Below are 27710 nucleotides of genomic sequence, written 5' to 3' on the forward strand. Positions count from 1 at the left end.
CATATATACTGACATGACAATTTTAAAAACATAAGTAAAGCTTTTCATTGCAGGAATTATTGGTTAGAGCAACTTAAATGTACATCAGTAGGGAGTTAGTTAAATTATATCACACAGCCACAATGTGTTACTATAAGGCAGTAATAAATGAATGAGGAATATGTATATATCCTAGTAGGAACTGATTTTAGCGAAAGTTTTTACTAAAAAAAAGCAAGGCAAAAAGAATGTATAGTATGGTGCACTGTATCTCTTTAAAAAATGTAATTTAGTGTGGTTTTTTGTGTGTACGTTTCATATTAACAAAAAAAATAATATTTAAAAAATTGATATCCATAAATAAAGGAAGTATTAGGAATGAGGACACTAGACACCTTCATTTTGATTTTTAAATTATGAAAATATTTTATGTAATAAAAAAATCAATTGTGTATATTTTTAATTTTAAGAAATTGTGTGTGTGTGTGTGTGTGTTTCTGGGGATCACAAGAGGGCTTTTTTCATGCTGAGCATGTGCTCTGGTCACTAATCCACAACCAACCCACTTAAGAAACCTGAATGAATTGACACAAATGAACCCCACAGGGTATGTTAATTATGATATGTCCACAAAGAGAGAAACTACTACAAGGCTTTAAAGGTTTACCATGACTAACAAGATAAACAGGACAAAAGGACAAGGAGAGGTAGGGAAATAAATTGAATTATCTTGCAAATCATATAGTTGGTAGCAATGTTTATGTTATAATTCTGATATCATTCTATGTGTGATAAGAGGTAAATTAAATAGATACCTCTGTGGTATTCTGTCACAACCAACACCTTTGAGAACCAGGATTCTCAGTGCAGGAGTAAGACAGATGTAAGGTAGAAGAGACTCATCAAAATCTCCATGGTCCTGAATTTGAATTAAAAATATAATTATGACACATCATATTTCTTATCTTTTATTCAAAGAAACAGAATAGCTAGTTTGAGAAATGGCTGATTCAGTTCTAGGTAGGAAATAAACAAATTGAGCCTGAAACATTTTGTTATATCAGATATTTAAGAAGAAAAAGACTCATAAAGCCCAACAAAGAAAGCTCAGGAGACAACCTAAGAGATTCCTATTGACCAAAAATGAGAAAATTTGAACACTGATAAGAAAAATAACTAAAATGACAGAAACATAAAGTGTGTCATTTTCATATGATTCCAAGTACACTTTTTATAAGTGATGGTCAACTACTGTTTTGAAAGATGGTAAATAAATAAAAAGTGGCAAATAAGTTCTACCATCGAAAGCCAAATAAAAAAATGAAGGGAGTTTTCTACTTTTTGAAGTAATCTAATTATTAAATGATGGAGGGATACCACAATTTCCCAGCTCATAATGAATTAATGAATCAAATTGTAAACAGCTCCTTGCACCATGAAAATAGATGTAGTAGCCACACAGTGCCTGATTCATGATGGAAGGACACCATAGCCCCACCGAAGTAGTCTTACTTAAAAAAAAAAAAATGAACCTATACGTAATTAAGTTTCTAGATCCAATTATCAAGACAGACAAAAGAGAAGACAGAAGAACATCATTAAAGAACAATCAGCAAAATCTAGATAGTTGGAATCGCCCCTGTATAAATAATCTAATTTCTTCCATAAATAAGTTGCCAGGGGGAAAGTGTTAGAAAGAAAATTTATAGATAATGGATGCATAAACCAATTGCAATTTGTGGCCCTTTTCTGATTCAGATTCCAGTAGCAAATGGTAAGACATTTAAAAAACAGTAAATTAAAAATACAGTGATAACACATGTCAAATAGATGGGGTATTAAGGAATTACTGTTAATTATTTTTAGGCAATGTTATTGAATTTGATTTTCAAAATATCTTTAAGAGCTATATTAAGAAGAAATAATATGATTAATAGGATTGCTACAAAATAACAAAGGAGAAACTAGAAAATATTAGCCATAGGAAAGTAGTTGTATATGTTAGTGGTTACATGGGGTTCATTATACCTGAAGTCTATATGTGTTTGCAATTCTCCTTTTTTAAAAAACTTAGAGTAACATGTTTGGTGGTCTTGAAGGACAAATGGAACCTGTTTTAGAGATTAAGGAAGTTTCTTAGTGAGGGGTAAAGGGCTAAAGCAAGCACAGTTCAGAAAACAGGCTGTTGCTTGGAATTTTAAAGAGCAGAGAGAACATAAGCCTGGAGTGTTGGGCAAAGGTCAGATCTTGAGGATCCTGTATCCTACAACAGAAGTTTACTTTATTGTGAGGGGATTAGGGGGCCATTAAAAAGTTTTGAGTAGGAGACCAAAACCATTGAAATGGAGTTGAGAAAGTTCAGGAAGAAATTGTGGGAAAGAGTGATTGAAGTGAGAACAGACAGCAGTAGACATAGGAGTTAGAAGCCTGGCATAGTAGCACTATAGGGGAATTGTTTTAAAAATATATTGATAGGACTTAGTGATTGTAAATAAGAGTTGGGAAATAAAATTGCATGACTACTTTCAAATTTTTGTTTTAACCAGTATAGATAGAGATGTAACTAAATTAAAACAGGATAATTTTTCTGGGTTCTGAGACTCTCCTCATGAGAGCTAAAACAAAAACAATCTATCAAGAATGGAGCAGTTTAGACACCACTGTCCAAGTGATATGAAAATCAGTCATCACTGAGCTTGGTTCTTTGAGTAATACACACAGTTCTCTATGTGATGGTAAGCAGACATTCACATGTTCTCAGCCACAGTTCTCAAATTCTTGAGAGTACAGATAGGATCCCGAATCTTGAAGGATCCAGGAAAAGAGAAAGGGGAAGTCCACAGGATGTATATTAACGTTACATTCAGATAGAAAGCATATCATTTATATCAAAACGGATGTTGATGATTTCATAAGCTAATAGAAGCAGAGGGATGCTAAAGCCCAAGCCAATACTCATTCCTGCCATTTGTCATCAGGCCTCCTATTTGCTTCAATTCATTGACTGTGAGAAGACAGGGATCTGGGGCTTTCATCAGTAGTGCCAACTGACGTGCCGTGGCTCACCAAAATCACAACACAGGCTAACAAACCTACAGATATGAAACCTGTCCCTCCACAAACTTGTTGGGCGTCAGTATCATTCATAGTTCATGAGTGATCTAGATTTTTGAAGTTAGTTTAATGGCATATTTAATACAAATTTTTATTTGGAAGCTTATGTGGAATAGTCATAATAAGCTCCACTTTCCATTGGTAATCTATTAAATGCTAAGGAGTTTCTGTACAGAGAAAAACAACTGGTATCTTTTCTGGTTCCCTGTTATTGACAGTACAAAGAGCAGAAAGTATTGTTTGACTAAGCAGCACAATACAAATAGAGACATTTACATCCGTGACTAATGATCAGACACCTAAAATGGCTTGCACTGCCAAATATTTACTTTTGCCTTCAAAATAAAATGTTTTATAAACATAGGGCTGGGTATGTGACTCAGTGGTAGAGCAAATGCTTAGCATGCAAGAGGCCCTGAGATCTCTATCCCTCAGCACCAAGTTAAAAAAAAAAATCACTACAAACCTAGCTTAATGAAAAGTTCTCAAAGCTTCTCTCTTCTTGCAGTTCATCACGTTTGGAGTATCTTCCTCCTACACTTTTTGATAGTCTCTTTTACAAGTGACTCATTCCAGTGAGGTTGTTTTTTTTTTTTTTCTTTATAATTACATTTGACGAGATTCTACTGTTAAAAAAAAATCATAAATGTGAAGTTCCATGCCCAAGCAGGAAGCAAATATATTTCTTCAAAAAATAAAATAAAATTCAAACCATTCCCCCTGTCAAGGTGTTAATTTTTATTAGAGCAAGTATTTGATCTACTCCAGATGTAACTTTCTGTGGTCCAATAAATACGATAGTGTGGCTTTCAACAGCCGTTAATTAATGTTAATTTCATACCTTTTATGTCATGATTGAAAGTTACAAAAAAAATACTCCCTGTTCCCTGGTAACTATTTGCTAAAATTGAAAGACAGATACACACACACACACAAACACACACACGCAAACACACAAACACAAGCACACCATACAAAATATTGTGAAATTATTACAAACATTTGGTTTTCATTTTCATTTTGCATAAATAAATGTTTTAACATGTAAGAAGAATATTTGAAGCACTTAGCTAGAAAATTTAATGCACAAGAAAACTATTCTATTTTTATTAATAAAAAGATATAACCACAACATTTTTTAAGCTTTGATTAAACTCCTAAAGTCATATGAATTTCTCTTTCATTTACTGAGAAGTATTTAGAGAATTTTATACTGATAAGGTTCTAAGAATTGCTAAGGACAAAGCTTGTATATTAAAAGCATCATTGAATAACTATCTCTGGATTCAGCAAAAATATAGTCTAGTATTGACTATCTGATATGTGGCATTTTATTTTGCAATCAAAAAATACAGTCATTATTATAATATACTGAGTAATATGTTGGGTCCTATGATGGTGAGAAAATAAGGTTCAATTTCTATAGGCTTATTCTTTTGACATATTTATGTATGAATGTTCTACTGTACACTTCAAACTTTAAAAAATATAAATACTATAAGATTTCTTCACGGCTCATTTTCCTCTTGTTTTAGGCTTAAGGGCTGCTGCATGTCAGCTCTGTACCAAGCTGCTGTTGCTAGGATCTATCTGTTTCCATAGCAATAGATGAACTCTTCAGATGCATCTAGAATTCCTCCTCATCTTGGCTATGCCAGTATCCCTTGTCCATATGTAAATCAGCATCCAAATCTCCAAATGCAACAGAATTTTTCGATGATACCATACAGCATTTAATATCCATACACGTGCAGTATTGTACAGTATTGATTTTTTCCCTTTAAACACTGCACTGTTTTAGCAAAATGTTTAGGTTGTACAAAAATTCCTATGACCTGAGGATTAACACCCTGCCAAGTTAATAAAGATCAGAAATGTTTTCTGCTAATGCACTCTTCGGAAAGAGCAATTATTAAGAGAAAACAATGGTGCAAATTGCCAACTTTCTTTCCTTCCTTTATCATTTTATCCCCCTCCCCTACGTTATTCCAAACATCCAGTATAAAACCAAGAAGATGCAACAAAGTAATGGGCACTATACTTCACAAGGATTTGCACCATTCTCTTTTGGACTGAAGCCCAAATTTCAAGTATCAGTTGAGATTGATCCTTCAGAAGTTTCTAGACTCTCAGGAGTTGTAGAGGTCTATGTATGAAGCATCACCATAGTCCCTCTGGCTGATGTAGTTGTCCTCACTGGATATAAAATTATCACTATGGATCATCTTAAATTTGGGGGTTTTGTTCAGGTGCTTCAAAAACCAGCAGGTACAATACTTAATCAAACAAGTGACAGAAGTTCCTCAATAAACAGAAAGAGAAGCAGTAGAGCTATTACTCAACACCTCACATTATGCTAACTAATCCTTTGCAAGCACCAAAGAAAATAAGAACCTGGCATATCTGTAAGAAAGAGGGAAAATAAAGAGAGGTAGGAATAGGAATCTTTACAGATAATGCTGCAGCTCACTCTTGGGAGCAAAACCTTGTTTTGAGAACCCAGACCTGACACTGGTTTCTTTATGTAACTTGTTACTTTTGGGGGGTGAATAGCATCACTTCTGTGTCACACTGTGATTCAAGAAGGCTCTCTCTTCAGTGCCAGACACAGTCCACTTTCCCTACCATCCCTAGAGGCGGAGGGAAAGAAACATAATGTCCTTAGCCGAACTGTGTCTGTTTGCACTCAAATTGCCTCTGATTATAGAAGTATTAAGTTTATTAACAAGGATTTATTTTATCATATTTTCCAATCAAATACACTGATTTTGTATTATGCTTCCAACATCACTCTCATCTAGGAGAAAAAAAAATGTAATGTGACCTTTTTGAACAGCTATATCTTGTACCTTTGGTCAACAATACTATATTACTGAGATGTTAAATGTCATCGTAAGTGGTTATTACCACAATAAAATAAAATTTTTTAAATATTTCATTTAGAAATATAAAATGACATGTTTGTCCTCTTCATATAAACATATTAGGAAAGAAGTTGGGATTTGAAGTAATATGTTAGGTGTGATTATGTAATTTAATTTTTCTTATTTATAATTTTTTCAATGTTACTTTTATAAAGGCCGAAAAAGCTCCAACTTGTGTTTCTTAGAAAGACCATATGTCAATTTGTAATTTTTGTCCAATGATTTCCCAAAACCAAGATTAAACTTATTAGAAATAGCATCCTCTTCTAAATATGGATTTGACATTATAAGATCACTAATTGCAGAGAATTTAAGTGACTTCTGCAACCCCTCAGATCCACGAAGAGCTGCTACTGCTCAGAAAAAGCTGTTGGCTGCCTTTGCCGGCATTTGGCATCCAGATGATGGTTCCTGTCGTGTCCATTTCTGTTTTCTTCTCATTAGAGAAAACAGCAGAAGATAATTTCAATACTAATTATATTCTTCACTCTGCATTCAATTATGGATAAACAGAGTTATCTCAAATAAACTTTCATCTCTATAAATGTTCCTTCCTTATATTTTATACTAAATGCAGAAAGAGAAACATATGTAGAAACCCTGTGTGAGTTATTTTTTCAAATTAAGATTTCATTATTTCATGTTCAATCACTTATTGAACAAAAATATGCAACTATCACATTCCAGACTTGGCTAAGCACTTAGGTGGCAGAAATGAGCCATGAGATGACATCACTGCCTAATTAATTATTATGTCATTTGTGCATGATGAAAATAATTACTGTTGCATAAACACTAAATGAAACATTTTAGTTATTATATGCAGCATAAATGTAAATACTATTATAGAAGTTACTGCACTGATAGTATGGTAATTATTACTATAATACATACATGATTCACTAATTAATGATAACTATAATAAATATAAACTTTCATCAACTTTACATTATAAGGTATATATTATATGTGTAATGTAAGGAAAAAGTTATTATTAAATAGATTATTTAGAATTGGTTTCATCAAGCCTGAAAATGTATTCTCCTACATATTAGAAATTGCCCTAATGAAATAAGAAAAGCTTTATGACAGAGATTTGTTAAAATAATGGTTAAATGCACATAAAATTAATGCAATCCATCTTTAAATTCAAAAGAAAGAAGTATGTTTAGCACCTTGCAAACATATTTTCAATAAATGGTAAGTGAATAGAAAAGATGGCTACATTATAATCCATTTTTAAATATATCAAAATGATAACATTAGCTAACTTTGGTGGTTATATTTGCAAGTGAATTTTTAAATTCATTTTTCACATTTTCTAATTTTTGTATCTTGAGCACATGTAACGTTTTCAAGTTACATTAAAATTATTTTGTAAATATAATTGAAAGATGGAAATACAGAACCTAAACTCTAAGTATTAAAAAACATTAAGTTAGAAAATTACTTGAAGATGAATCTGGTCAGCAAAGAAGTAAAAATATTTTATCTCCAAAGTCTTGATCTGCTTTCTCCCAGACAGGTATTCTGAGAATAAAAAACACCCTCTCTTGATATTACTGTGTTGCCACTGGTAAGGTACCAAAAATTTCCATCTGAACTGGAGTGTGAGAAAAGATATCCAAAGGATCCCATGCCTTAAGAATTACAAATCCATGTCTAAATCCTAACTCAGGAAACAGGGACATTGATGTGAACACCGTGAACATCAAACCACAGCGAAGGGGTCTCTTTTCCCATGTTTGGTGATGTAGCCAGCACGGATGCTAATTCCCAACATACATTTAAAATCAGTTCCTGGAAGTCACGGCAGACTGCATGAGCATAGGTATTTGCAAGTACATGCTTGTGACCAGGTAATAGGAATGAAAGTTTAGGAATAGAAAACCATCTAAACAGCAAACTTGTACAAAACTTGGTGTTTGGTCTTAAAAAAATATACTCCATGAGAGCCCTTTGTTACAAGGGCTCTTTGTTGCTTCATTTGACAATGACTTCAATCTTCATTTCCAAAATACAGAATGTGGTTTTTCACCTGTGACTTTTATTCCTGTGATGAGTTTTACCAGAAATAATTTTCTGATCCTGACTAGAGATTGTCTCTTTCTCCTTTAAAGCTTAAGTCTGTTTTGTTCACTCCCCATGAAATAAACCTGGCACATAGTATATGCTAAGTAAATATTTGAATGAATAAGTAATAAATGCAGTTCCATGTAGCTTTCCCCCTAACCAAAAGTGGTTTTGCTTGCCACAAAATATCTGTAATACTGTTGATATTTTTAACAGGCTATTTAAAACATGTTGCTTGAAATTACTGTTTGTTCTTAAGTAGTTTCCTCCCCTATGTTGTAGAAAGAATGTGATTGTCTTAATCCTTAAGCTTATCTAGAAATTTCCCCACTAAGAAAAAAAAGGACATTTCTAAGTAAAATAGGCCAAGAAAGCAATACACAATGGTAATCAAAGTGGAAAAAGTATTCTTCAATGTAACTAATATCTTTCTGGATTTGGGTTCAAAAAAAATCTAATTCAATCTAATATAGATCGGCAAGTGACTTGAAAGAAGAAATAAAATATTTCTACAATATGTGAGTGAAGAGAAACTTGATAAAGTGTGCTAAGATGGATAACCAAATCTCCATCAAAAAAGAACTTTCTAAGGATGCAATAATTAGCAAACTTTTGACTTATCAATAGCTTGTATTAAGTCAACTTCTTTGACTTTTTAAATATCAAAATAGATGTCAAAATCATGATATGAATGATAAAATTCTAATGTAATCTTATAATAAAGATATAATTTCTGGGACAGGTAAGAAGAATCATATTTACTAGGTACTGATGAGAATGTCTTGAATTTTTATATTCAGTTCTTGGACCACGCTTAAAAAAGAGGCATAGAAAATTGAAGAACAGGCAGATTGTTGATGGGTCTGGAAACCATACCGCCCAGAGTTCTTGGATAAGGATTTGATCTGGAAAGAACAATCAGAGGTCATGACTGTTCAGTCTTCAGCTGTCAAAGGAATTCTCTGAAAGGAATGGTGATGAGTCTTGGCAAAAGGGGAAAAACACAGGAGAGGTGAGGACCCCAGTCAAAGGAGGATTGTAAATTAGGAAATCTGCATGTTAGCAGAGGGTGTGGCCAGACTGACAGGGAGGAATAGGCTGGTCAGTATGTGGTCCGGCTGACAGGGAGGAAGACTTGTTCCCTCACTGAAGATGGTCCCATCCCTGATGAGGAACTGTTGGGGCACTCTGCAGGGACTGCTTTCCACCCCATCTCCAAGAACACAATAGAATAACTCATTGGCACCAACTTGCCTGAAGTAAATTCCTCAGCACAACTTTTGACAGGTGGTTGGATGAGTATATGTGGGCAGTGTTAACAGAGGAGATCTAAAACATCAAATAGTAATTATTAACAAACTTGCAGTTATTGAATTATTCCTGAGATTAAAGTCTCTTCTGCCTCATATATATCAAGGTATAGAAAGAGTGTACCTCCTCAGGTCAGGTTGCCAAGGTTGAGTTCCAGCAAGTCTCTTAACTAGATAGTGCAATTACATAATCTTTATGAAAACTGCTTCCACTTATGTGAGGGGAAAAAAACAATGGTCTTGAAAAGGAGGATTTTCATTTTATCCTTTTTAGGTTCTGTACACTCTAAGAAGCCACCAGTGGGTTCAGGTTTTCAATCTTTAATATTATTTTTAAAAATTATAAGGTCTACGTGAGCAAAATTTGTGTGCAATAAATCTTTAAAGTGCATTTTTAGAGAATGTTCTTTAACTTTCTCCTTAAGGTTCCTGAGGAAATAGCTTAAAGCACCTTAGTTTAAAATATCTTGGCTTGGCCTGATTCCACAGCTATTCACATTTTCATCTGTTCACAGAAAATTTTGCTTTTCATTGATTTTTTTTTTTTGAATAATCCTCTTGGCAAATACCTAAGCCATGCATGATACATATATAGCTTGAAATTCATCCTCAAGAGCTGGTATTATTCTCAATAATGTTTAAGGAGTCATTTTTCACCACTCCCCACATCATACAATATATGAGGCACACTGGGGAGCTTTTCTCATATTTGGTCAACCTACCAAAATATCTCATATTTATCTCTGTCACTTTTATTATTATTACTTGCTAACACATTTTCAACATTTATTACATGCCTAGAACCATGTTTGGCTTTATGGTAAACTCTGAAAATGCCATTTCCAATCTGGTCTTCTACATAGGATTGCCAGGTGGAACAGGTAAAATTCAGGATGTCCAGTCTAACTTGAACTTCAGATAAACGACAAACAATATTTTTCACACACACATTTCCCCTGCAACACCTGACATCCTGAATTTTATCAGGAAGTTCTGTTTATGCACCACATTGCCTTACACAACATTCTTTGCTCTCCTTGTACAGAGCCAGGCCTAAGAAACATTCAGATTGGTATAAAATCCATTTTCCTTCAGATGAACTAGAAAATTTATCAGTACCTCGTATTCACATTATTTTCTGAGTTTGCTCAAAGTCACTTTATATGTTCATAAGGCCTAAAACATTCTTAATTGAAACTGTATTCTGTAAATTCTTTTAGTGTACACTTTGTATTATGTCATGAAAAAAATGAGTAATAAGCCAAATATAGAATAAACCAAATTATGGATGAAATGAGTGAATGCAAATCAATTTAAGAAAGAAAATTACATTTGCAAGATGCATGTTAATGAAATACGCAAATTAAGTTTTCAAATTTTTCATTTTTAAAATCTCTTAATTTTATCTCCAAGAATCTATTGCCTATCAGAAACAAGTTAGCTACTAATTCTGATGCTATTTATAACTACATATATAAAATTATGCTTCTTTTTATAATTCTGTGATTATAGTTCTATAATTACAGACTTATCATTCTTAAATTTAAAAAAAAACGAATTTATTTATATATCTGCATACATACATACAGCGATGTCATCACATAACTTTACAATTTATCTTCTGTGCAGTTTGGCTGATGGAAAGGAATTATGGATTATCACTTTTCTAAAATCCAATAGTCACATAAAATATTTGTTTGCGTGTTTTAAAACATTAGTTCTTCAGTGAAACTCAGAAAAGGCTTCACATATTTCACTACCAACGAGTGAACATCAGAACATGAGTGCTCTCTCTTTTTTTTTTTTTTTTTTGTACTGGGGATTGAACCCAGGGACACTTAACCATTGAACCACATCCCCAGCCCTTTTTTATATTTTATTTAGAGACAAGGTCTCGCTAAGTTGCCGAGGTGGTTTTCAACTCCAGATCCTCCTGTCTCAGCCTCCAGAGCTGCTGGGATTACAGGTGTGTGTCACCACCCCGGATGTGTGTGCTGTCCTCTATATCTACTAAGAATGTATTACAACCTGTCCATCAATTAGACAAGAGACAGATGAGAGACAGACAAGTAGATAGACATACAGGGCTATTTTAAGGCTCTATTTTAATCCATAAAATGTGTTAAGCAATTATTGAAAGTAGAAATGTTTCCTTGGTGAGAACTTTTTATTCATTTTGAACTTGGTAACACTGAAAAGAAAACTGTGAATTAGACCTGCATGAGTCCTAGAGCATCATGTCTCCTTTACTTGTGAGACTTGGCTTTCCTTAAATACTTTGTCAATTTCATGATGAACCCTGAAATGGTTTGAATGTCTCTATTACAGAAATTAGTTCATAAAATAAATCACTGGACATATACCTGAAATTTAATTTTCTCTGTGTCAGCTTTTGTTGTAGCTCTGCTGAAACCTCTGATATTTCTCAGCATTGGAAAAAAATCACATACAAGTGTCTCTAACAATGAAACATCTTACTCTCCAAGTCTAGAACTAAATGATTACAGACAAATACTTATTGGACATTAACATCCCAAATGTCCTTTCTTATTCTCTGAAATCCATAACCCAGATACATTTGGATATTGTTAGACCCTTTTTATATCTGAAACTACCATGAACCAAACTCTGGAATTATGTAAATATTTCTATGTTGAAAGACATCATGAGTTAACATAATGGTTCATTGCAAAAGACTGCTTCTAAAGAAAAGTAATTACCAAATCTCCATTCCATAAGATTAAGCTCAATCTATACTGAGTGAAAATTATTTTACAATGAACACAATTCTAATACTAATTCCCTAAATTGGGCAATATTTATGTATTCATATAAGAATACATAAAAATAACCAGTCATTTTAACCTATTTTTCCTGTAGTCTCAGATGTAGAACACCTGTAAAAACTTAAATATAGACTATAATGTATAATTATATTTAATTATGTATTATATATTATTACATGTTATATAATGAAACCATATAATTATGTGACTATATACCATTATATTATAAATACATTATATTATAATAGTATTAAGTAATATAATAATATATAAGCTGTAGATTATGATTTAAAACCTATTTGAGTGCACTGTGTCAATTTTGTTTAAATACTTGCAGAATTCACAACTTGGGTTTTCAAAGGGTTAATAACTTAATAACCATTGATGGATAATTTGCAGCACATCCAGATTGTGATGAGTGCCTTTTAAGTATTATGTTGTTCTTTTTAGGTACTTTAATTTTTTCATAAAAAAATAAAAACACATGCACTTTACAAAATATGCATCTGTGTGTATTTCTCAACATAAACTTTTCCTGGCTATTTCTCCTCCCCAGGTTAGTGGCAAGAACTAATGAAAAGATGCTTTTTATTTCCCACTGCTAATATAAAATTGTTTAACAACTGGCCAAAGTCTGAATGTTATTAAAATTTCTTTATAGAACTTGAATATGGCATATGTTACATGTTTACTTTACCAATGCATGAGGCAAATTTAATTAAAAAGCTTGAAATAACAACCCAAGGAGGTAACATTTCCATATATAAAAGTGACAATCACAGGGAGAAAAAAATATGTTATTTAGAATTTATTTTATTAGGTTTTAGACAAATGAGATTTTTTTATGCCAAACTTATGTGATTGATTTCTGAATTTATCACCTCATATCAGAAAAACTGCATTTAATGTAAGTTCTTTAGGATGTGCTAACACCTCCTGGCATACCTAGAATTGATTCAGAGATGGTGTTAGAAAATTTAATTCAATAGGTGGAAGATTGAAATTAAAATTAGGATATTTCATGTCATATTAAAAATGCAATCTATAACAGTTAAAGAGAAATATTAAAATAAAAATTATAAAAATGTTTTAATAAAAGAGAACACCTTTATATGTGGAGTACAAATTTTAAGTGCAAAAACCTGCCTTTCAGTTCCAGCCACAATGGAGAAACAGATATCAAATTTATCCAGTATTCACGGAAAACAAAAAAACATAAGAAGGAACCACTTTTAGGCCTTAAGCACCAAGCATGGAAGAGTGATGCCAGAGAGAAAGCAAAACCAGAATCATCTCAAAGTTCACCCAGGTGCTTGTGGCAACTGTCAAACCACACCCAGGGACGCAATGCCCAAGCAGGCTCAGGTGTCAGCTGACTGGAGACCCAGAAATGGCAGGGTGCCATCCAAAGTGCAGAGGCCTTACTGAACACCTGGCCTTCCAGTTGTTTTGAGACCTCAAAACTTCTCTCCTTAAAAGTATGGCTAACACAGACAGCCAAAAGAGAAATTTAAATAAAAGTTGAGTCAGAACATTTAGCAGTGAAACAGTAACTATGCAAGAATGGATTTCATGGCTGGAAAATGAATTCTTTACATAGATAGCAAAACATCAAGTGACTTGCAAAGAGATAAAAATCAAGCTAGCTTTATATTTTTGTACAGATGTATTTAATTCTGGGATAAATGAAATAAAGACTTCCCAACACCAGTACTGTTGATATTGTGGGACAGTAAATCTTTCTGGGAGGAGCTAGCTGCCCAGTGCCTCTCCATCCATACAAGATGCCAGCGCTTGCTGTTTTCCCTCCCCAAACATGGGAGCTAAACATTTCTCCAGATGCCCAATGACCCCATGGTGGAAGGTGGGGTTAAAGTTTCCCCTGGATGAGAAACACTCAGATAGAAGAACAAAGTAAAGAAGGAAAGTATAATCAGGTGACACAATAAAAACAGGTGACACGATTTAAAAAAAAAAATTACCAAACCCTAAGGATTCATCCAATAGGAGATGACAGAGTCAAAGTCTAAGGGCTATGAGTATCAGCTCCACTCTAATAACAGGGGATAAATCTCAGCAACCATAGGCTCTATGGCCACAAAAGATAAAGGCTATATATAGTGGGTATTTAAAATTATAAAAAGTAAAACCTGAGATAGTGATAGAAAATTAATTGAAGAATATGTAAAATTTTCTTATATTTTGAAAAGGCAATTTAATAACTACTTCTTATACTGAATAAATAAAAAAAGAACAGTGTAAGCAAATTAGATAAATCCATTAAAACAGAAGAAATAAAACATAAAAATAAGAGAACGGAAGTAGTGTAAGTTGATGTTCTTGTCTGTCACAGTAAGACCCTGACAGATGCTGTATGCAGTAGTGACAGAGGCAGATGAGCAAGTGTTATGGACCAAAAAAAAAAGATCCATTAAAAGATGGAAAATTCAACTAGGAAACTTAGGACACGATCACATGGGAACTGACACACTCACTCTATTACACATAGAGCAAATCAGAGAAGGAAATAAAACTAGGCAAAAATAGAAGGCAAGAAGTATTGTTCACAGAAAACAAGATAAATTTTTAAAATTAATATTAGTTACTAGTGGGTGGGCCCAGGTTCATCCCGCCACCGACAGACACCGCCAGAGCTCAGGCTCCAGCACAGGACTGCCTCTTCTGACCAGCAGACCACAGCGGGAGCTCAGGCCTGGCCCAGATCTGCCCACACCTACCTGTAAAGAACCCAGGCCCAGTGTAGGTTCGAGTTTGCCACCCCCAGCTGGGAGCCCAAGTCCATCTTAGGACACTGCAGACATCCCCATAGCCTTCCCCACACAGTAACCCCTACCTTTTGACAACAGACAAGGCCTAGAAGCAGCTGCATCTCACAGCAGGCATCCCAAAGACAGTGTAAGGCCCACCCTTTCAGCCCCATCTCTGTAAGATGCTTCATCCATCTTGGGGCACCTCCACTATTATCTCAAGTTACCTTGGCTATTGCTGCCACCAACTTTAGTGCAGTAGCATACATTGAGGGACACCAGCAGGGTCTGGAAGCCCGACATCAAGGTGAGGTACAGACAATCTGCCTGGGTACTAGAAGAATATAGGGTAGAAAATTCAATAGCTCAGATCCACACTGTAAGAAAGGAAGACACATAGACAACATGAAAAGACAAGGGAGGAAAGTGCCCCAAACAAACCAGGACACTGTAATTACAGAACCCATGGACAGTGAAGTTGATGAAATGTCAGAGAAGGAATTCAGAAGGTTCATAATTAAAATGATCTGTGAATTAAAGAATTACCTAAATAAGCAAATACAGGCAAAAACTGATCACTCCAACAAAGAGACAAGAGAGCAAATACAGGTAGAAAAAGATTACTTCAAGAGAGAGATGGAGACTGAAAAAAAAATAATCAGAAATCCTTGAAATGAAGGACACAATAAACCAAATAAAAAACTCAATACAAAGCATAACAACAGACTAGATCACTTGGAAGAAAGAACATCAATCAATGAAGAAAGAAAAGATAGCCTCTTCAACAAATGGTGCTGAGGAAATTGAAGATCCATATGTAACAAAATGAAATTAAACCCCTATCTCTCACTGTGCACAAAACTCAACTCAAAGTGGATCAAGGACCTAGAAATTAAACCAGAGACAGTCTATTAGAAGAAAATGTAGGTCCAAATCGCCATCATGTCGGATTAGGTCCCCTCTTCCTTAATAAGACTCCTATAGCAAAAGAATTAATATCAAGAATCATTAAATGAGATGGATTCAAACTAAAAAGTTTCTTCTCAGCACAAGAAACAAATCAGTGAGGTAAATAGAGAGCCTACTAATTGGGAACTAATTCTTACCACAGGCACGTCAGATAGAGCACTAATCTCTTGAATATATAAAGAGCTCAAAAATCTTAACACCAAAAAAACAAATAACCCAATCAATAAATAGTCTAAGGACCTGAACAGATACTTCTCAGAAGATATACAATCAATCAACAAATATACAAAAAAATGTTCAACATCTCTAGTAATTAAAAAAATGCAAATCAAATCTACTCTAAGATTTCATCTCATTCCAGTCAAATGGCAGTTGTTAAGAATACAAACAACAATAAGTGTTGACGAGGATGTGGGGGGTGGGGGGCAAAGGCACACTCATACATTGCTGGTGGGACTGCAAATTGGTGCAGCCAATAAGGAAAGCAAAATGGAGAATCCTTGGAAAACTTGGAATGGAACCACAATTTGCCCCAGCTATCCCAATCCTAAAATCCCAAAGGACTTAAAAACAACATACTACAGGGACACAGCCACATCAATGTTTATAGTCTCACAATTCACAATAGCTACACTGTGGAAGCAACCTAGATGCCCTTCAGTAGATGGATGGATAAAGAAAATGTGGTATGGATACACAATGGAATATTACTCAGAATTAAATGGAATAAATTCATGGCATTTGCAGGTAAATGGATGGAGCTGGAGAATATAAAGCTAAGAATATTGGAAATTAGCCAATCCCCAAAAATCAAAAGCTGAATAATTTCTCTGATTAAAGGATGCTCATTCATAATATGCTGCGGGGGCTGGGGAGAGGATTAAATGAACTCTAGATAGGGCAAAGGGGAAAGGGGGAGGGAGTGGAAGGGAGGGGATATAGGGGTAGAAAAGACAGTGGAATGTGGTGGTCATCATTACCCTAAGTACATGTATAAAGACACAAAGGATGTGAGGTCTACTTTGTGTACAACCAGAGATATGAAAAATTGTGCTCTATATGTGTAATATGAATTGTAATTCATATTGTAATTACAATATGAATTGTAATTACATTATGAATTAATTGTAATGCATTCTGTTGTCATATATAAAAAACTAAAATATTTTTAAAAATTAAAAAATAAAAAAGCAAAAAAATTAGTTACAGTTATATATGTTCTGTTGGTAATTTTAAATGGTAGGCAAATTTGTTGAATAAACTAAAATTTTAGCTATATATTTAATATAAATGACATAACTAAACTTAAGTTCCTCTGATAGATTAAAAGGATAAAAACATTAAATCTGGCAAAATAATACTAGTAAATTGGAATGACAATAATAGTTTTAAACAAGGTTAAATTCACAGCAGATAATATCACATAAATCAAAGAAGGTCACACAATTTACAAATATTTCTAGAAATAGAAATATTTGGCATCTCTATAATACTGACTCCTTCTTAGAAAAGAAAATGTTATGAAATGTATTTAACTTTTAGTTATTCTTAAAAGAGTGTTTACCTTTTGCCTTGTATTTCTTTGTATTAATAGAAAGAGAAGTAGCCTTTTTGTAAATAATAATAATGATAATATTTGCACAAACCTTTCAACCTAGCAATTCGTTTGGGACTCATTGCTGCACTTATGTAAGGATTTGCATGTAATGTGCTTACCACCACTGGATTAGAAGACTATGGGGGGGCGGAGGGGGAACGTGTATATATCCAAAAGTGAATGGCTGCATGAATTTGGTATACCCAAGCCCGAAGCTAGTAGAAATAGTCAAGAGATGGTTCATATATAACCTATTAAGGACTACTCTTCAGGGTACAGATTCATAACCAATTAGTGCTTCTTAAAACAAACACACACAATACCTCATTTCCATACATGCTTGTTTCTGTTTGATTAAGTGCAACACAAGTCAAAGAATGCCTACCATTGCTTATTTCTCATAGCAGGATTTTGTAAGTTTAGAAAGGTTTTTGGTTTTTTTCCTTAAAAACATCTCTTTACTCTGATTTGTCACAAGAAGCAAGGATTATTTTGGTAATGTAAGGAAGAAATTTTAGGGCCTCGAGAAACAAATTAAAAAAATAGCTTTTCCCGGGGGTTTTACATAGTAGAATAAATGTGAATATAGGAGACACATAGTATTATTCTAGAACAGGAGGTGGCGAGGTGCCCCTACAGCTCCATTTATGTGTTTCCTGTCTTCTAGGTTAGCGTACGCCAACTTGTTCTATAAAGGGCCAGATTGCAAGTATTTTAAGCTTGGAAGGCCATATGGTCTCTGTCACTACTACTCAACTCTGCTCTTAAGGCACAAGCTCTGCCATAGGCAACTTGTAAACAAATAACAGTAACTGTGTTCTAATAAAGCTTTATTTGTGGGCTCTAAGATATAAATTTTCTGTAGTTTTCATCTGTCACAAAATATTATTATTTTTCTCAAATTTACTACATAAGAATTTAAACAGTATTCTTGGTTCATGGGTTTTCTAAAAACAGGCTTTGGGCCATAGCTTCCAACCCCTGTTTTAGATACTCCAAGTGTAACTGGAAATGTGCTACTGGAATTAGGTACTGTTGTCCAAGGCAGAAAATGTCATTGGAACCATGCCGACCCCAGTACCCAACTCAGACAAGATTAGCTGTCACTCCTAGGTGGTCTGAATCATGGAATCTGGAAAATACCTCCTGCCTTTCCTGATGAGGTGAACTTGACTACTTTAGCAGCTCTAATTCTATACTTGGAAACCTCATTCTCTACTGAAAAAAAAAAATGCTAAAATTCTAAAGCGGGAAAAAATGCATTAGGCTATGCTATCTTTCACTATGTGAAATTGTGAAAATGATTTCCCCTAACAACTGTACCCAGAAAATGGAAGTTTTAATGGAGTGGATGAGAGGATGAAAGCCCCCATTTATATAATAGATCCCACAGAGAAAGGCCCTGTGGACTCTCGAGGGCCCAGTGCTATCAGCCAGAGGTCCTAAGGAGGCAAGGGGCTGGGCAAGAGAGAGTGAGGAGACACAGGTGAGGGAGGGGTGTGGAAATTGGGGCTTGAGGGAACACGAGGTCAAACAAAACCTGTGAAATGATTGACCCAGAACATATCCCGGTTTTCCGACTAAAGTTAAAACTGAATAAAACAAAGGCATTTGAGGGGAAAAGAGGAGAACCATGAGAATCATTTCCATTTCTCTTGGGATTTCTGGCAAGGAATCTCTCTATGGTTTAGCTGCAGAATGAAGAGGGACAACCTGCTTGATAAAACCTGATAAAACTGTAGAGAATACGCCCTAGATGTAAGCCAGGATATTGTAAAGTAGGGATGCTGAGAGTATAGTCAGTGGAGAAATGTTTTAAAAATAAATCTGGAGAAGACTGTGTTCAGCCTGGTGTTGAAGGCTCATTTTCTGTAGAGCCATTTCAAGTCCTAAATATTGTAATGTAATCTGTTAACCTCCCAGAGGAGCTAACAAGCTCACCCTTCCAAACACCATCTGAAGACAATATGGGGTGGGGGATTGACATATGTGTGCATTGTCCCTCAGGAATAATCCCTTCAACATGGTTTTTGAAAAACACCATTTTAGTTATAACCTTCTTATGATGAAATTTTCCCTAAAATAAAAATCACCCAATCTATGAGGAATAAACTAAATTTATATTTACATGCAATTAACAGATTGGCCTTCCTATGACACCAACTGTAGGAGATATTTACACAAATTCTTTTAAAAAAAACTAAAGCTTCAACTTACTAAAGGGGTTTTATGTTTAAAAATTTGTGTCACTTCTAATAACTCAGAAGTTACTTACTAACAGAAACTAATTTTAAAAAATAGTAGCTAAGTTCCTAATCAAGCCTGCTAATTTTATCAATAAAATCAAAATTACTGATAATGCAATACAACTTAGAAAAAAATCACTATTATTTAAATAAAAATAATTACATAGAATGAAAATGCAGAAATACCTTTTTAAAAAATATTTTTTTTAGTTGCAGATGGACACAATATCTTTATTTATCCATTTTTATGTGATGTTGAGGATAGAACCCAGTACTTCATACATTCAAGGCAGGCACTCTACCACTGAGCTACTGCCCCAGCCCCCAGAAATACCTTTTTGAATGCTACATTAAATTTAATACTTCTGCAGAAAAAAAAAAAACCTAGTGGATGAAGTTAAAAAAGTTTAAAAAAAAATTATGAAGGTAATTTTGTGGTTTGCCATAAGCTTGAGGTATTTGTTTTTAATTGTAATAATTTAAAGTAAAATTGTTTTAACAAAATATATAAAATAAATATTATGAAGAATGTAAAGCTACACATAATTTTTTAAAAATTTATATTGTTAGATTATTTTCTTTGCCTACCCATATGTCTTTCAGAAAGATTTTGCCTTAATACTATTTATTCTTTTTAACATCATTTATTTAAGTGTAACAAATACAGAAAAGCAGGTAGAGAAAACACTTTCACCTCGATGGATTACCACAGCATAATCACCCTAAGAGCCACCACTCAAGAGAACAACATTGCAAGAACCTACCTTAAACCCCCTCCTCGTCAAAGGTACCGTGATGCTTGCTTCTACCAGAATAGCTACTTTTGCAAGTTTTGAGATTTATGAGAAGGAATAATATAGCATGTCATCTTCTGGTTTTTCAAGTCAGTATTCTGTTTATGGGATTTGTCCAGATACTTATGTCTTGAGATATATATATATATATATATATATCCTTTACTGATGCATAGTACACTAGTACACTGCGGTATGACTATATCATCATTCAGTTATTTGTTTCTGTTTTGTTGATAATGAGCAGTGGAATAGTTGGATCACAGGGACAAAGAACATTCACATTCAGCAATTAAGGCCAAACAGACTGACAAAGTTGTCCTGATTTACATTTCCACTGGAGTTTCCATTGTGTCCTGAACTTGCTAACATTCGGTACCATCGGTTTGTTTCATTTAGCCATTATGGTACATGTGTGGTCATTTGTTATGTCTTAATTAGCATTTTTCTAATTTCTGCAGTCAAGCAACATTTTATATATTTGATGAACATTTGTGTATCTTCTTTTGTGTTCAAGACATTTGTCCTTAATTTCACCGGATTATCTTTATTATCTTTAATGACCCTTCACATAATCTAGATATAATCCCTATCCTATGTTTCAACCCTTTCTTGTTAATATTTGGATGAGTTTATCAGGATATGCTGGTGGGGAAAAAAAACTCTACATATCAATAGATGTATACGAAAATACTTAGATGTGCTGCAGGCCATTGGGTTTGGGGACAGCTATTTTTTCCACATAGTTACTCCAGGGCCCCAAATGACAAGTGCTACACCATGTAGAGTGCTGCTGCTTTCTATGGCCAGGAAATCACAGAAAACTGACAAATTTAAATGAGAAATTTGAACTTTTTTTGTGTGAACAAATTCTTCACAAATTGTTGATAGACCTTTATTTCATCTTTATGTGGTGCTGAGGATCGAACCCAGTGCCTCACACACACTAGGCAAGCGTTCTACCACTGAGCCACAACCCCAGCCCTATGGACATGTCTTTTTAATATCAGAATCTTGCACTTGAATCAGTAAGATGCAGTTCCTGGTGGAGGATTTTAAGTGATGATATTTTCAAGTTCTTGATATGATCATTAATAAAACTTGATGCATAATAAATTTGCAGGAAGAAAACAAAATGACCACAGATGAACTTGTATTTGAAGATTCCAAGAACATTTTTTTCCTTTTCTTGACAAATCAATGTTGAAATTGCTCATGAAAATGGGAATAGATTTTGAATCCAATTCAGTTCTGTCAACTGTTTCAAATTACGATGAGGTCTGATTTGTAGCCACATCTTGAAGCTAGCATAAACACTATAAAGGGGGAATATCTGCCCCAGACAGATACCTGTATGCTCTTTGTGAGAACAGAAATTCAGGGATCTAGGTTGCTTCCCTCACCAACAGTCCCTGCCCTCCTTGCTGGATAATCTCTCTAACTGCATGAGTTAACCTTTGGGTACCTGAAATATATGCTCCTGCAACAACAGCCCTCTTTATTTGATGAACAGCAATACACTCTAACTGGCTGCTCAAGTCATCAAGTGACTGACTGCTGAACAGTGTGTGGCAGTGAGGTAATGGGGGCCAGATGGCATTCATCCAGCTTGCCACCTTCAGAGAACTGAGAAAGAACAGCTATGCTTGGAAAAGTTCTGCAGGGAGGTTTGTGCTAAGGCAGAAGCAACAAGTGGTAAGATGTATCTGGCCAAGCTCCCTAGTGCTGGACTCTGACTCTTTCCACAATGTGCTGGGCACAAATTAACTGGACTCTTTAGGCAATTATAAGGACATTCTTTCTATTTAACACATGATGAAGCGAAGGCACAGAAAGATCAGATGCCATATGCAGAGTGACACAGAGGGCTAAGTGAGGAGTCAGGCACCTGGTTCTATAGTTGTTGCTCCAGCCCATCACCTTCGACAAATGTCCCATGATTTGCTCAAAGTTAAACCCATCACACAATTCCAAAGAATGGCCAAGTTGTGTGAATATCAACTATCTTCAGTGTGGGAATAATTTTATATGATTTAGCTCCATAAATTTAAGAAAATAAGAAATAGTTATTATTCTTTAGAATTCAGGTGCATAGAAGTGACATAATCAGCCACAGTATATTTCACACTATAGTACTTACTTCTTACTTCTTATATTCATATTTAATTCATTCATTTTGCCTTTATTTTCCTCACTTTCATCCCTTTGAACATCCCTAATAGCACCTCATATTCACCCCAAATCATCAAGTCACCATACACTTTGTGAATCCCATTTACATGATAGCTTTTGGTGACTTATCTTTTTATGTTTTCAAATTTTTCATTCGAAATATTTCTGTGAGTTCTCACACTGTCCCTCATAAGTATAGTAATTTCCTTTACACTGCTACATGGTACCCCATCATTTCCAATACCACATTTTATCTACCCAGGTATTGTGGACAGACCTTACAATTGTTGCCCACTCTGGTTGTCTAACCATGCTGGACAGTCTCTTTGTGTAGAACAATTTTCCTCAAGAATATATCTCAAGGAATAGCGTCAAGTCACATTCTGTGTACAGATACTAATTCACCCTGCAGAAAAGTTGGACCTAACTATATTTAAGAAACAGAGAGAGATCCAATTTCCCACACTTATATCTGACCTTAATCTTAGCAGTAAAAAGTAGCATTTCATTGCTTTTGCTTTTATTAGTTTGAGAATTTTCCTCACTAATGAGATTGAATAATCTTTATCATCTTTTAGCTATTATGTTCCTTCCTACAGATTTTTAAATTACATCCTTTCTTGGCTAACTAGTAGCACTCCTGCCTCATTATTTATAAATTGAAAGAATTTCTTATATATTCAAGATTTTAATCGTTTTTATTCATATTGTATACTAGAATCATCTCCTAGTCTATGACCCGTCTTGTTATTTTTGCCCATGGGGATGATTGGTATAATAGAAATTGTTACTTGTGTGTTATTCAAAATCTTCAAATTTTCTCTTCATATACTGTATTTTATGCATTTTTTATGTTTTTACATTTTCTTGAGGTTTAACATGCACAAAAGACATAGATTCCAATGAATGTTTACATATGTGCAAATCCTTGTGACAATCCCACAAAGCAACACATAGAACATTTTTAGCATCTGAGAAGGTTCTTATATGCATTTTACAAAAAAAAAAAAAAACCCACACTCCTGTCCTCCCCCTCTGTCCTATGCTGTCATTCACATGTTTGTTCTTCAGCTTCATATAAAGGGGATCATACGTTAGGCAATCCTTCGTGTCTGGATTCATGCACTCATTGCTACCACCGTGAGATTCCTATACATTGTGGGCAACAGAAGTTCTATTTGTCCATGTGCAGTTTTACACTGAATAAATTGTTTTGTTTAGCTTTTTCACCTTTGTGACCAAAGACCTGATGAAAACAATTTTAGAGAAAGAAAAGTTTATTAGGGGTTCATGACTTCAAAGGTCTCAGTCCAAAGACAGAGGACTCTTGCTTTCTGCCCAAAATGAGGCAGAACATAACATCATGGCAGAAAGGTGTGGAGGAGGAACAGCTCAGGACATGACTACCAAGAAGCAGAGAGAGATTGCTACCCTTATCACAGACAAAATATAAACCCCAAAGGCTTGCCCTCAGTGCCCCATCTCCTCTGGCCTCACCCTGTTTACAGTTACCACCCACTAATCCCTATCAGAGAACTAATGCACTGATTAGGTTAAGGTTCTCAAAACCAATCATTTCACCTCTAAACTTTCTTGCATTGTCTCACACATGAGCTTTTTGGGGACAGCTCATATCTAAACCATAACATAAATAGACCACAATTTATCCATTAATTAAAATTTAATGGTTCCAATTTGGTGCTATTATAAACTGTTATATATTATATATAACAAACTTTTCAAACACATTTTGTATATAAATCTTTAAGTGGATACATGCACTCATTTCTCTTTAATAAAGTTTTCTATAATGCTATGGATATATAAAATTTCTAGGTCAAGGGATGTGTATGTATTTGGTACTAATAGGTATTACAAAACCAGTTTTCAAGTGGTTGTCCCAGTTAGCACTCCAAAGAGCAATATCCAAGAGCTCTAATTGTTCCTTGCCATGATTTTGTGTTGTTGGTCTTCTTGATTATAGCCATTCTCATGAGTGTTTAACAGAATCATATTGTGCTTATTCTTTGTGTCTAAATATTTAACTTCAATTCTCTGGTTTTTAACTAATTGGTATGAGGAACATTAAGTCGAGAGTGCTACTGTAATAATTAGTACACATGGACAATCAGTATGCCCCAGGCAATTTCCTGTTCCAAGAGAAGATTATTACCATTTTTTGTTTTTGTTTGTGTTTTAGTACTGGACATCAAACTTAGGGCCTTGCACATAATGGGCAAGCACTCTGCCACTGAGCTATACCCTAGCCCTTTTTTATTTTATTTTGAGTGAGGGTCTTAATAAGCTGCCATGACTGACCTGGAACATGTGATACCCTGCCTCAGCCTCCAGAGTAGCTGGGATTACAGGTGTTCAACACCAGATCCAGCAAGATATTGTTATTTAAGAATATTTTCTAATGTGTATATTAACTTTAATCAACTTTATTTTCAACATCTGGTTATGCATAAAATTCTTAATTTTAATGTTTTCATTGTCTAATGTGTTACCAGATTTCTTAGTGTAAACCCCTTGCTAAATAACTAGAATTCAATGCAGTGTATTATGCTGTTAATGTATTACCACACTGTCTACTTGGAATGTTTCTGTTGCTATTGATAGGCAAGCTTGATTTGTTGACATTTGTATACGCTATATTTGGGGAGCATTAATATCAAGGTTACATTTTGTTTATAAAAGACATTAAATTTTTTCTGCCTCTCTTCTCTAGAATTGGCCAAATAGTATTGACTAGGTCTGATTCAAAGCACGGTGAGAACTTTCTTTGCCACTCTCCAGCCTGATCCTGTTTTTAGGAAGTAACTCTGAGAGCAAGCCCTGCTTATTCTGCAGCATCTAGCTTACTTATGTTTTCTTTAAGGCAATGTAATAAACTGAAACCAGAGACTCTGGTACCAGAGTCCTGGGGTTAAAAATATTGTTACATGATGATTAGCTATTGTCCTCAGGAAGACCACCTGTCCTAATGTACCTCCATTTCTTCAATTGAAAAATGAGAATCATAAAATAATTATAATAATAGTAATAATGATGATGATGATAATACTTATAGGCTTGTTGGAAATTTTTAAAGAATTAAGGTATGTAAAGCCCTCAGAACAGTGTCATCTGACACAGATTAAACAGCCTTTAGTGATATTATTTTGTCTCTTCTGGGGGCAATTTGGGCAATTTATCTTCTTGTAGAAAATGTATTTCACCAAATTAAACTGCACAATATGGGTAGAGTCATCTCTTCTGTGTCTTCAAATTCCCTTCACATTTTTTTGTTACTTCCTCATTATCACTTTTTATATTTTATTGGCATCCTGCTCTGTTCACTTTGATTGGTTTTCCTAACAGTTTTATGGTCTACTTTTCCTCCCAATGAACTAACATGAGATGTATTCATTATTTGCAGTGATTTTCAGCTTCTACTTCATTGTCTGCCCTGATTTTTATTTGTTTTTTCTTTTTGTTTATTTTATTTCTCAGTTTGGGGGAATATACTTGCTTAATGTTGTTATTTACTACTTGATTTATCTGTTTCGAACATCTTTTGATCAACAATAACAAAAGATAAGAAAATCAACGTATTTTTATTATTCTCCACAAAGTAGTTTCTTCAAAAAAAGTTCCTGAAACCACGTTCTCAGAGTTCCTACCTGTTTGAACTCTTGTTTTCCTTTCTCTCTCTCTTTTTTTTTTTTTTATTTGGATGAGAGCAGGCCTGGATACGCAAACTGTCGTTTATTTGTTTTGGAAAGACTTTGGTATCTGTCCAACCACGCCTGGTTGGCCTTTATTGAGTTTAACACCCCCCCTTCACATATCCTCTTTGGCCTACAGATGTCTCTTAATTGTATCAAAGATGGAGTTTGTCCTTCGTTTCTCTTTTGGTTTACTTAGTTCCTTTGCTTGCTTTGTCCTCATTTAGAACATGAAAAAATAAGCCCATAATCCTTACTCTGCTATTCAAAAACTGGAAATCTGCCAATCTCTCTATCATTCTTTATTATCAGATCCAATTGTTAGGTAGAAGATAGGGCTTGGAGAAGGGACAAAAAAAGCCAAGAGAGGGTCCCACCCCTAGGGCCCTCAGCTCCTCCTGTTTCTCTTTTTTTAGTAAAGTAAACTGACCAAAAGATCCTGGACTAAATATCATATTTCTTTTCCAGTTAGAAAGCTATTTCTAATGCAATTGTTCTGTCACTATATATTTCCCAGCCCATCATTCCTTCCAGCCCCCAAGACCCTCAAGTACTTGAGAGAACATTGATACAAAAAAAAATTAAAAAATCAACATTATTCTTTGAAATGGTTTCTTAGCATATTTTCATATAAAATGTAAGAAAAAATATAGCTAAATTTTCAACATTGACATCTTAAAACACAAAATTCAGAGCAAGAACATGAGTTTTATAAAAGGTCACTTTACCTTAATATAAGCTTCATAGTTGCCCTCAACCATTGCAAAGCAGGAATCACATGGATGTGACATTTCAGTAGATCTTTATAGCAAAAAATGTATAACAAAAACGGGTGAGTAGTTTTCTTTTTAAAATGAGCCTGTTTAAAGTTAAGGTGTAATTTATTAAATGGTGTTTCTTGATTGATATAATTAAAATATACCCATTAAAAAAAAAAAACAGCTCCTCCTGTGAGGGGAAAAATGGGCCATCACCATTAAACAGAGATGAGTTCAAGGAAAGTCACTGACCTTGGACATGCATTGTGGATTGCCCACCCCCACCCGCAGGTATTTTTTGGAAGAAAAAAAAACTTACACACATCACAGTAGAAAAGAAATGATGTCAGGTTCAACTGTCAATCAAGGTGTCAGCCACTTCCAAATCCACCCAAGGGAGAATGGGGACAACTAGCACAGCCCAAGGAAGCGAGCTCCACTGTATACCCAGGGCCTGGAGCTACCTCATCGAGTCCTTCTGTGTTGTAGAATTCTCGTGAGAATATGTCC

General features: G+C 34.6%; 1 long non-coding RNA gene across 1 annotated transcript in view; it reads left to right on the forward strand.

Moving 5' to 3' along the window:
- Window positions 1-27710, forward strand: part of LOC125615812 — a 64446-nt gene that overhangs the window by 24135 nt on the left and 12601 nt on the right. The window lies entirely within an intron of this gene.

Source organism: Marmota marmota, unplaced genomic scaffold (assembly GCF_001458135.2).
Source record: "Marmota marmota marmota unplaced genomic scaffold, marMar, whole genome shotgun sequence".
NCBI lineage: Eukaryota > Metazoa > Chordata > Mammalia > Rodentia > Sciuridae > Marmota > Marmota marmota.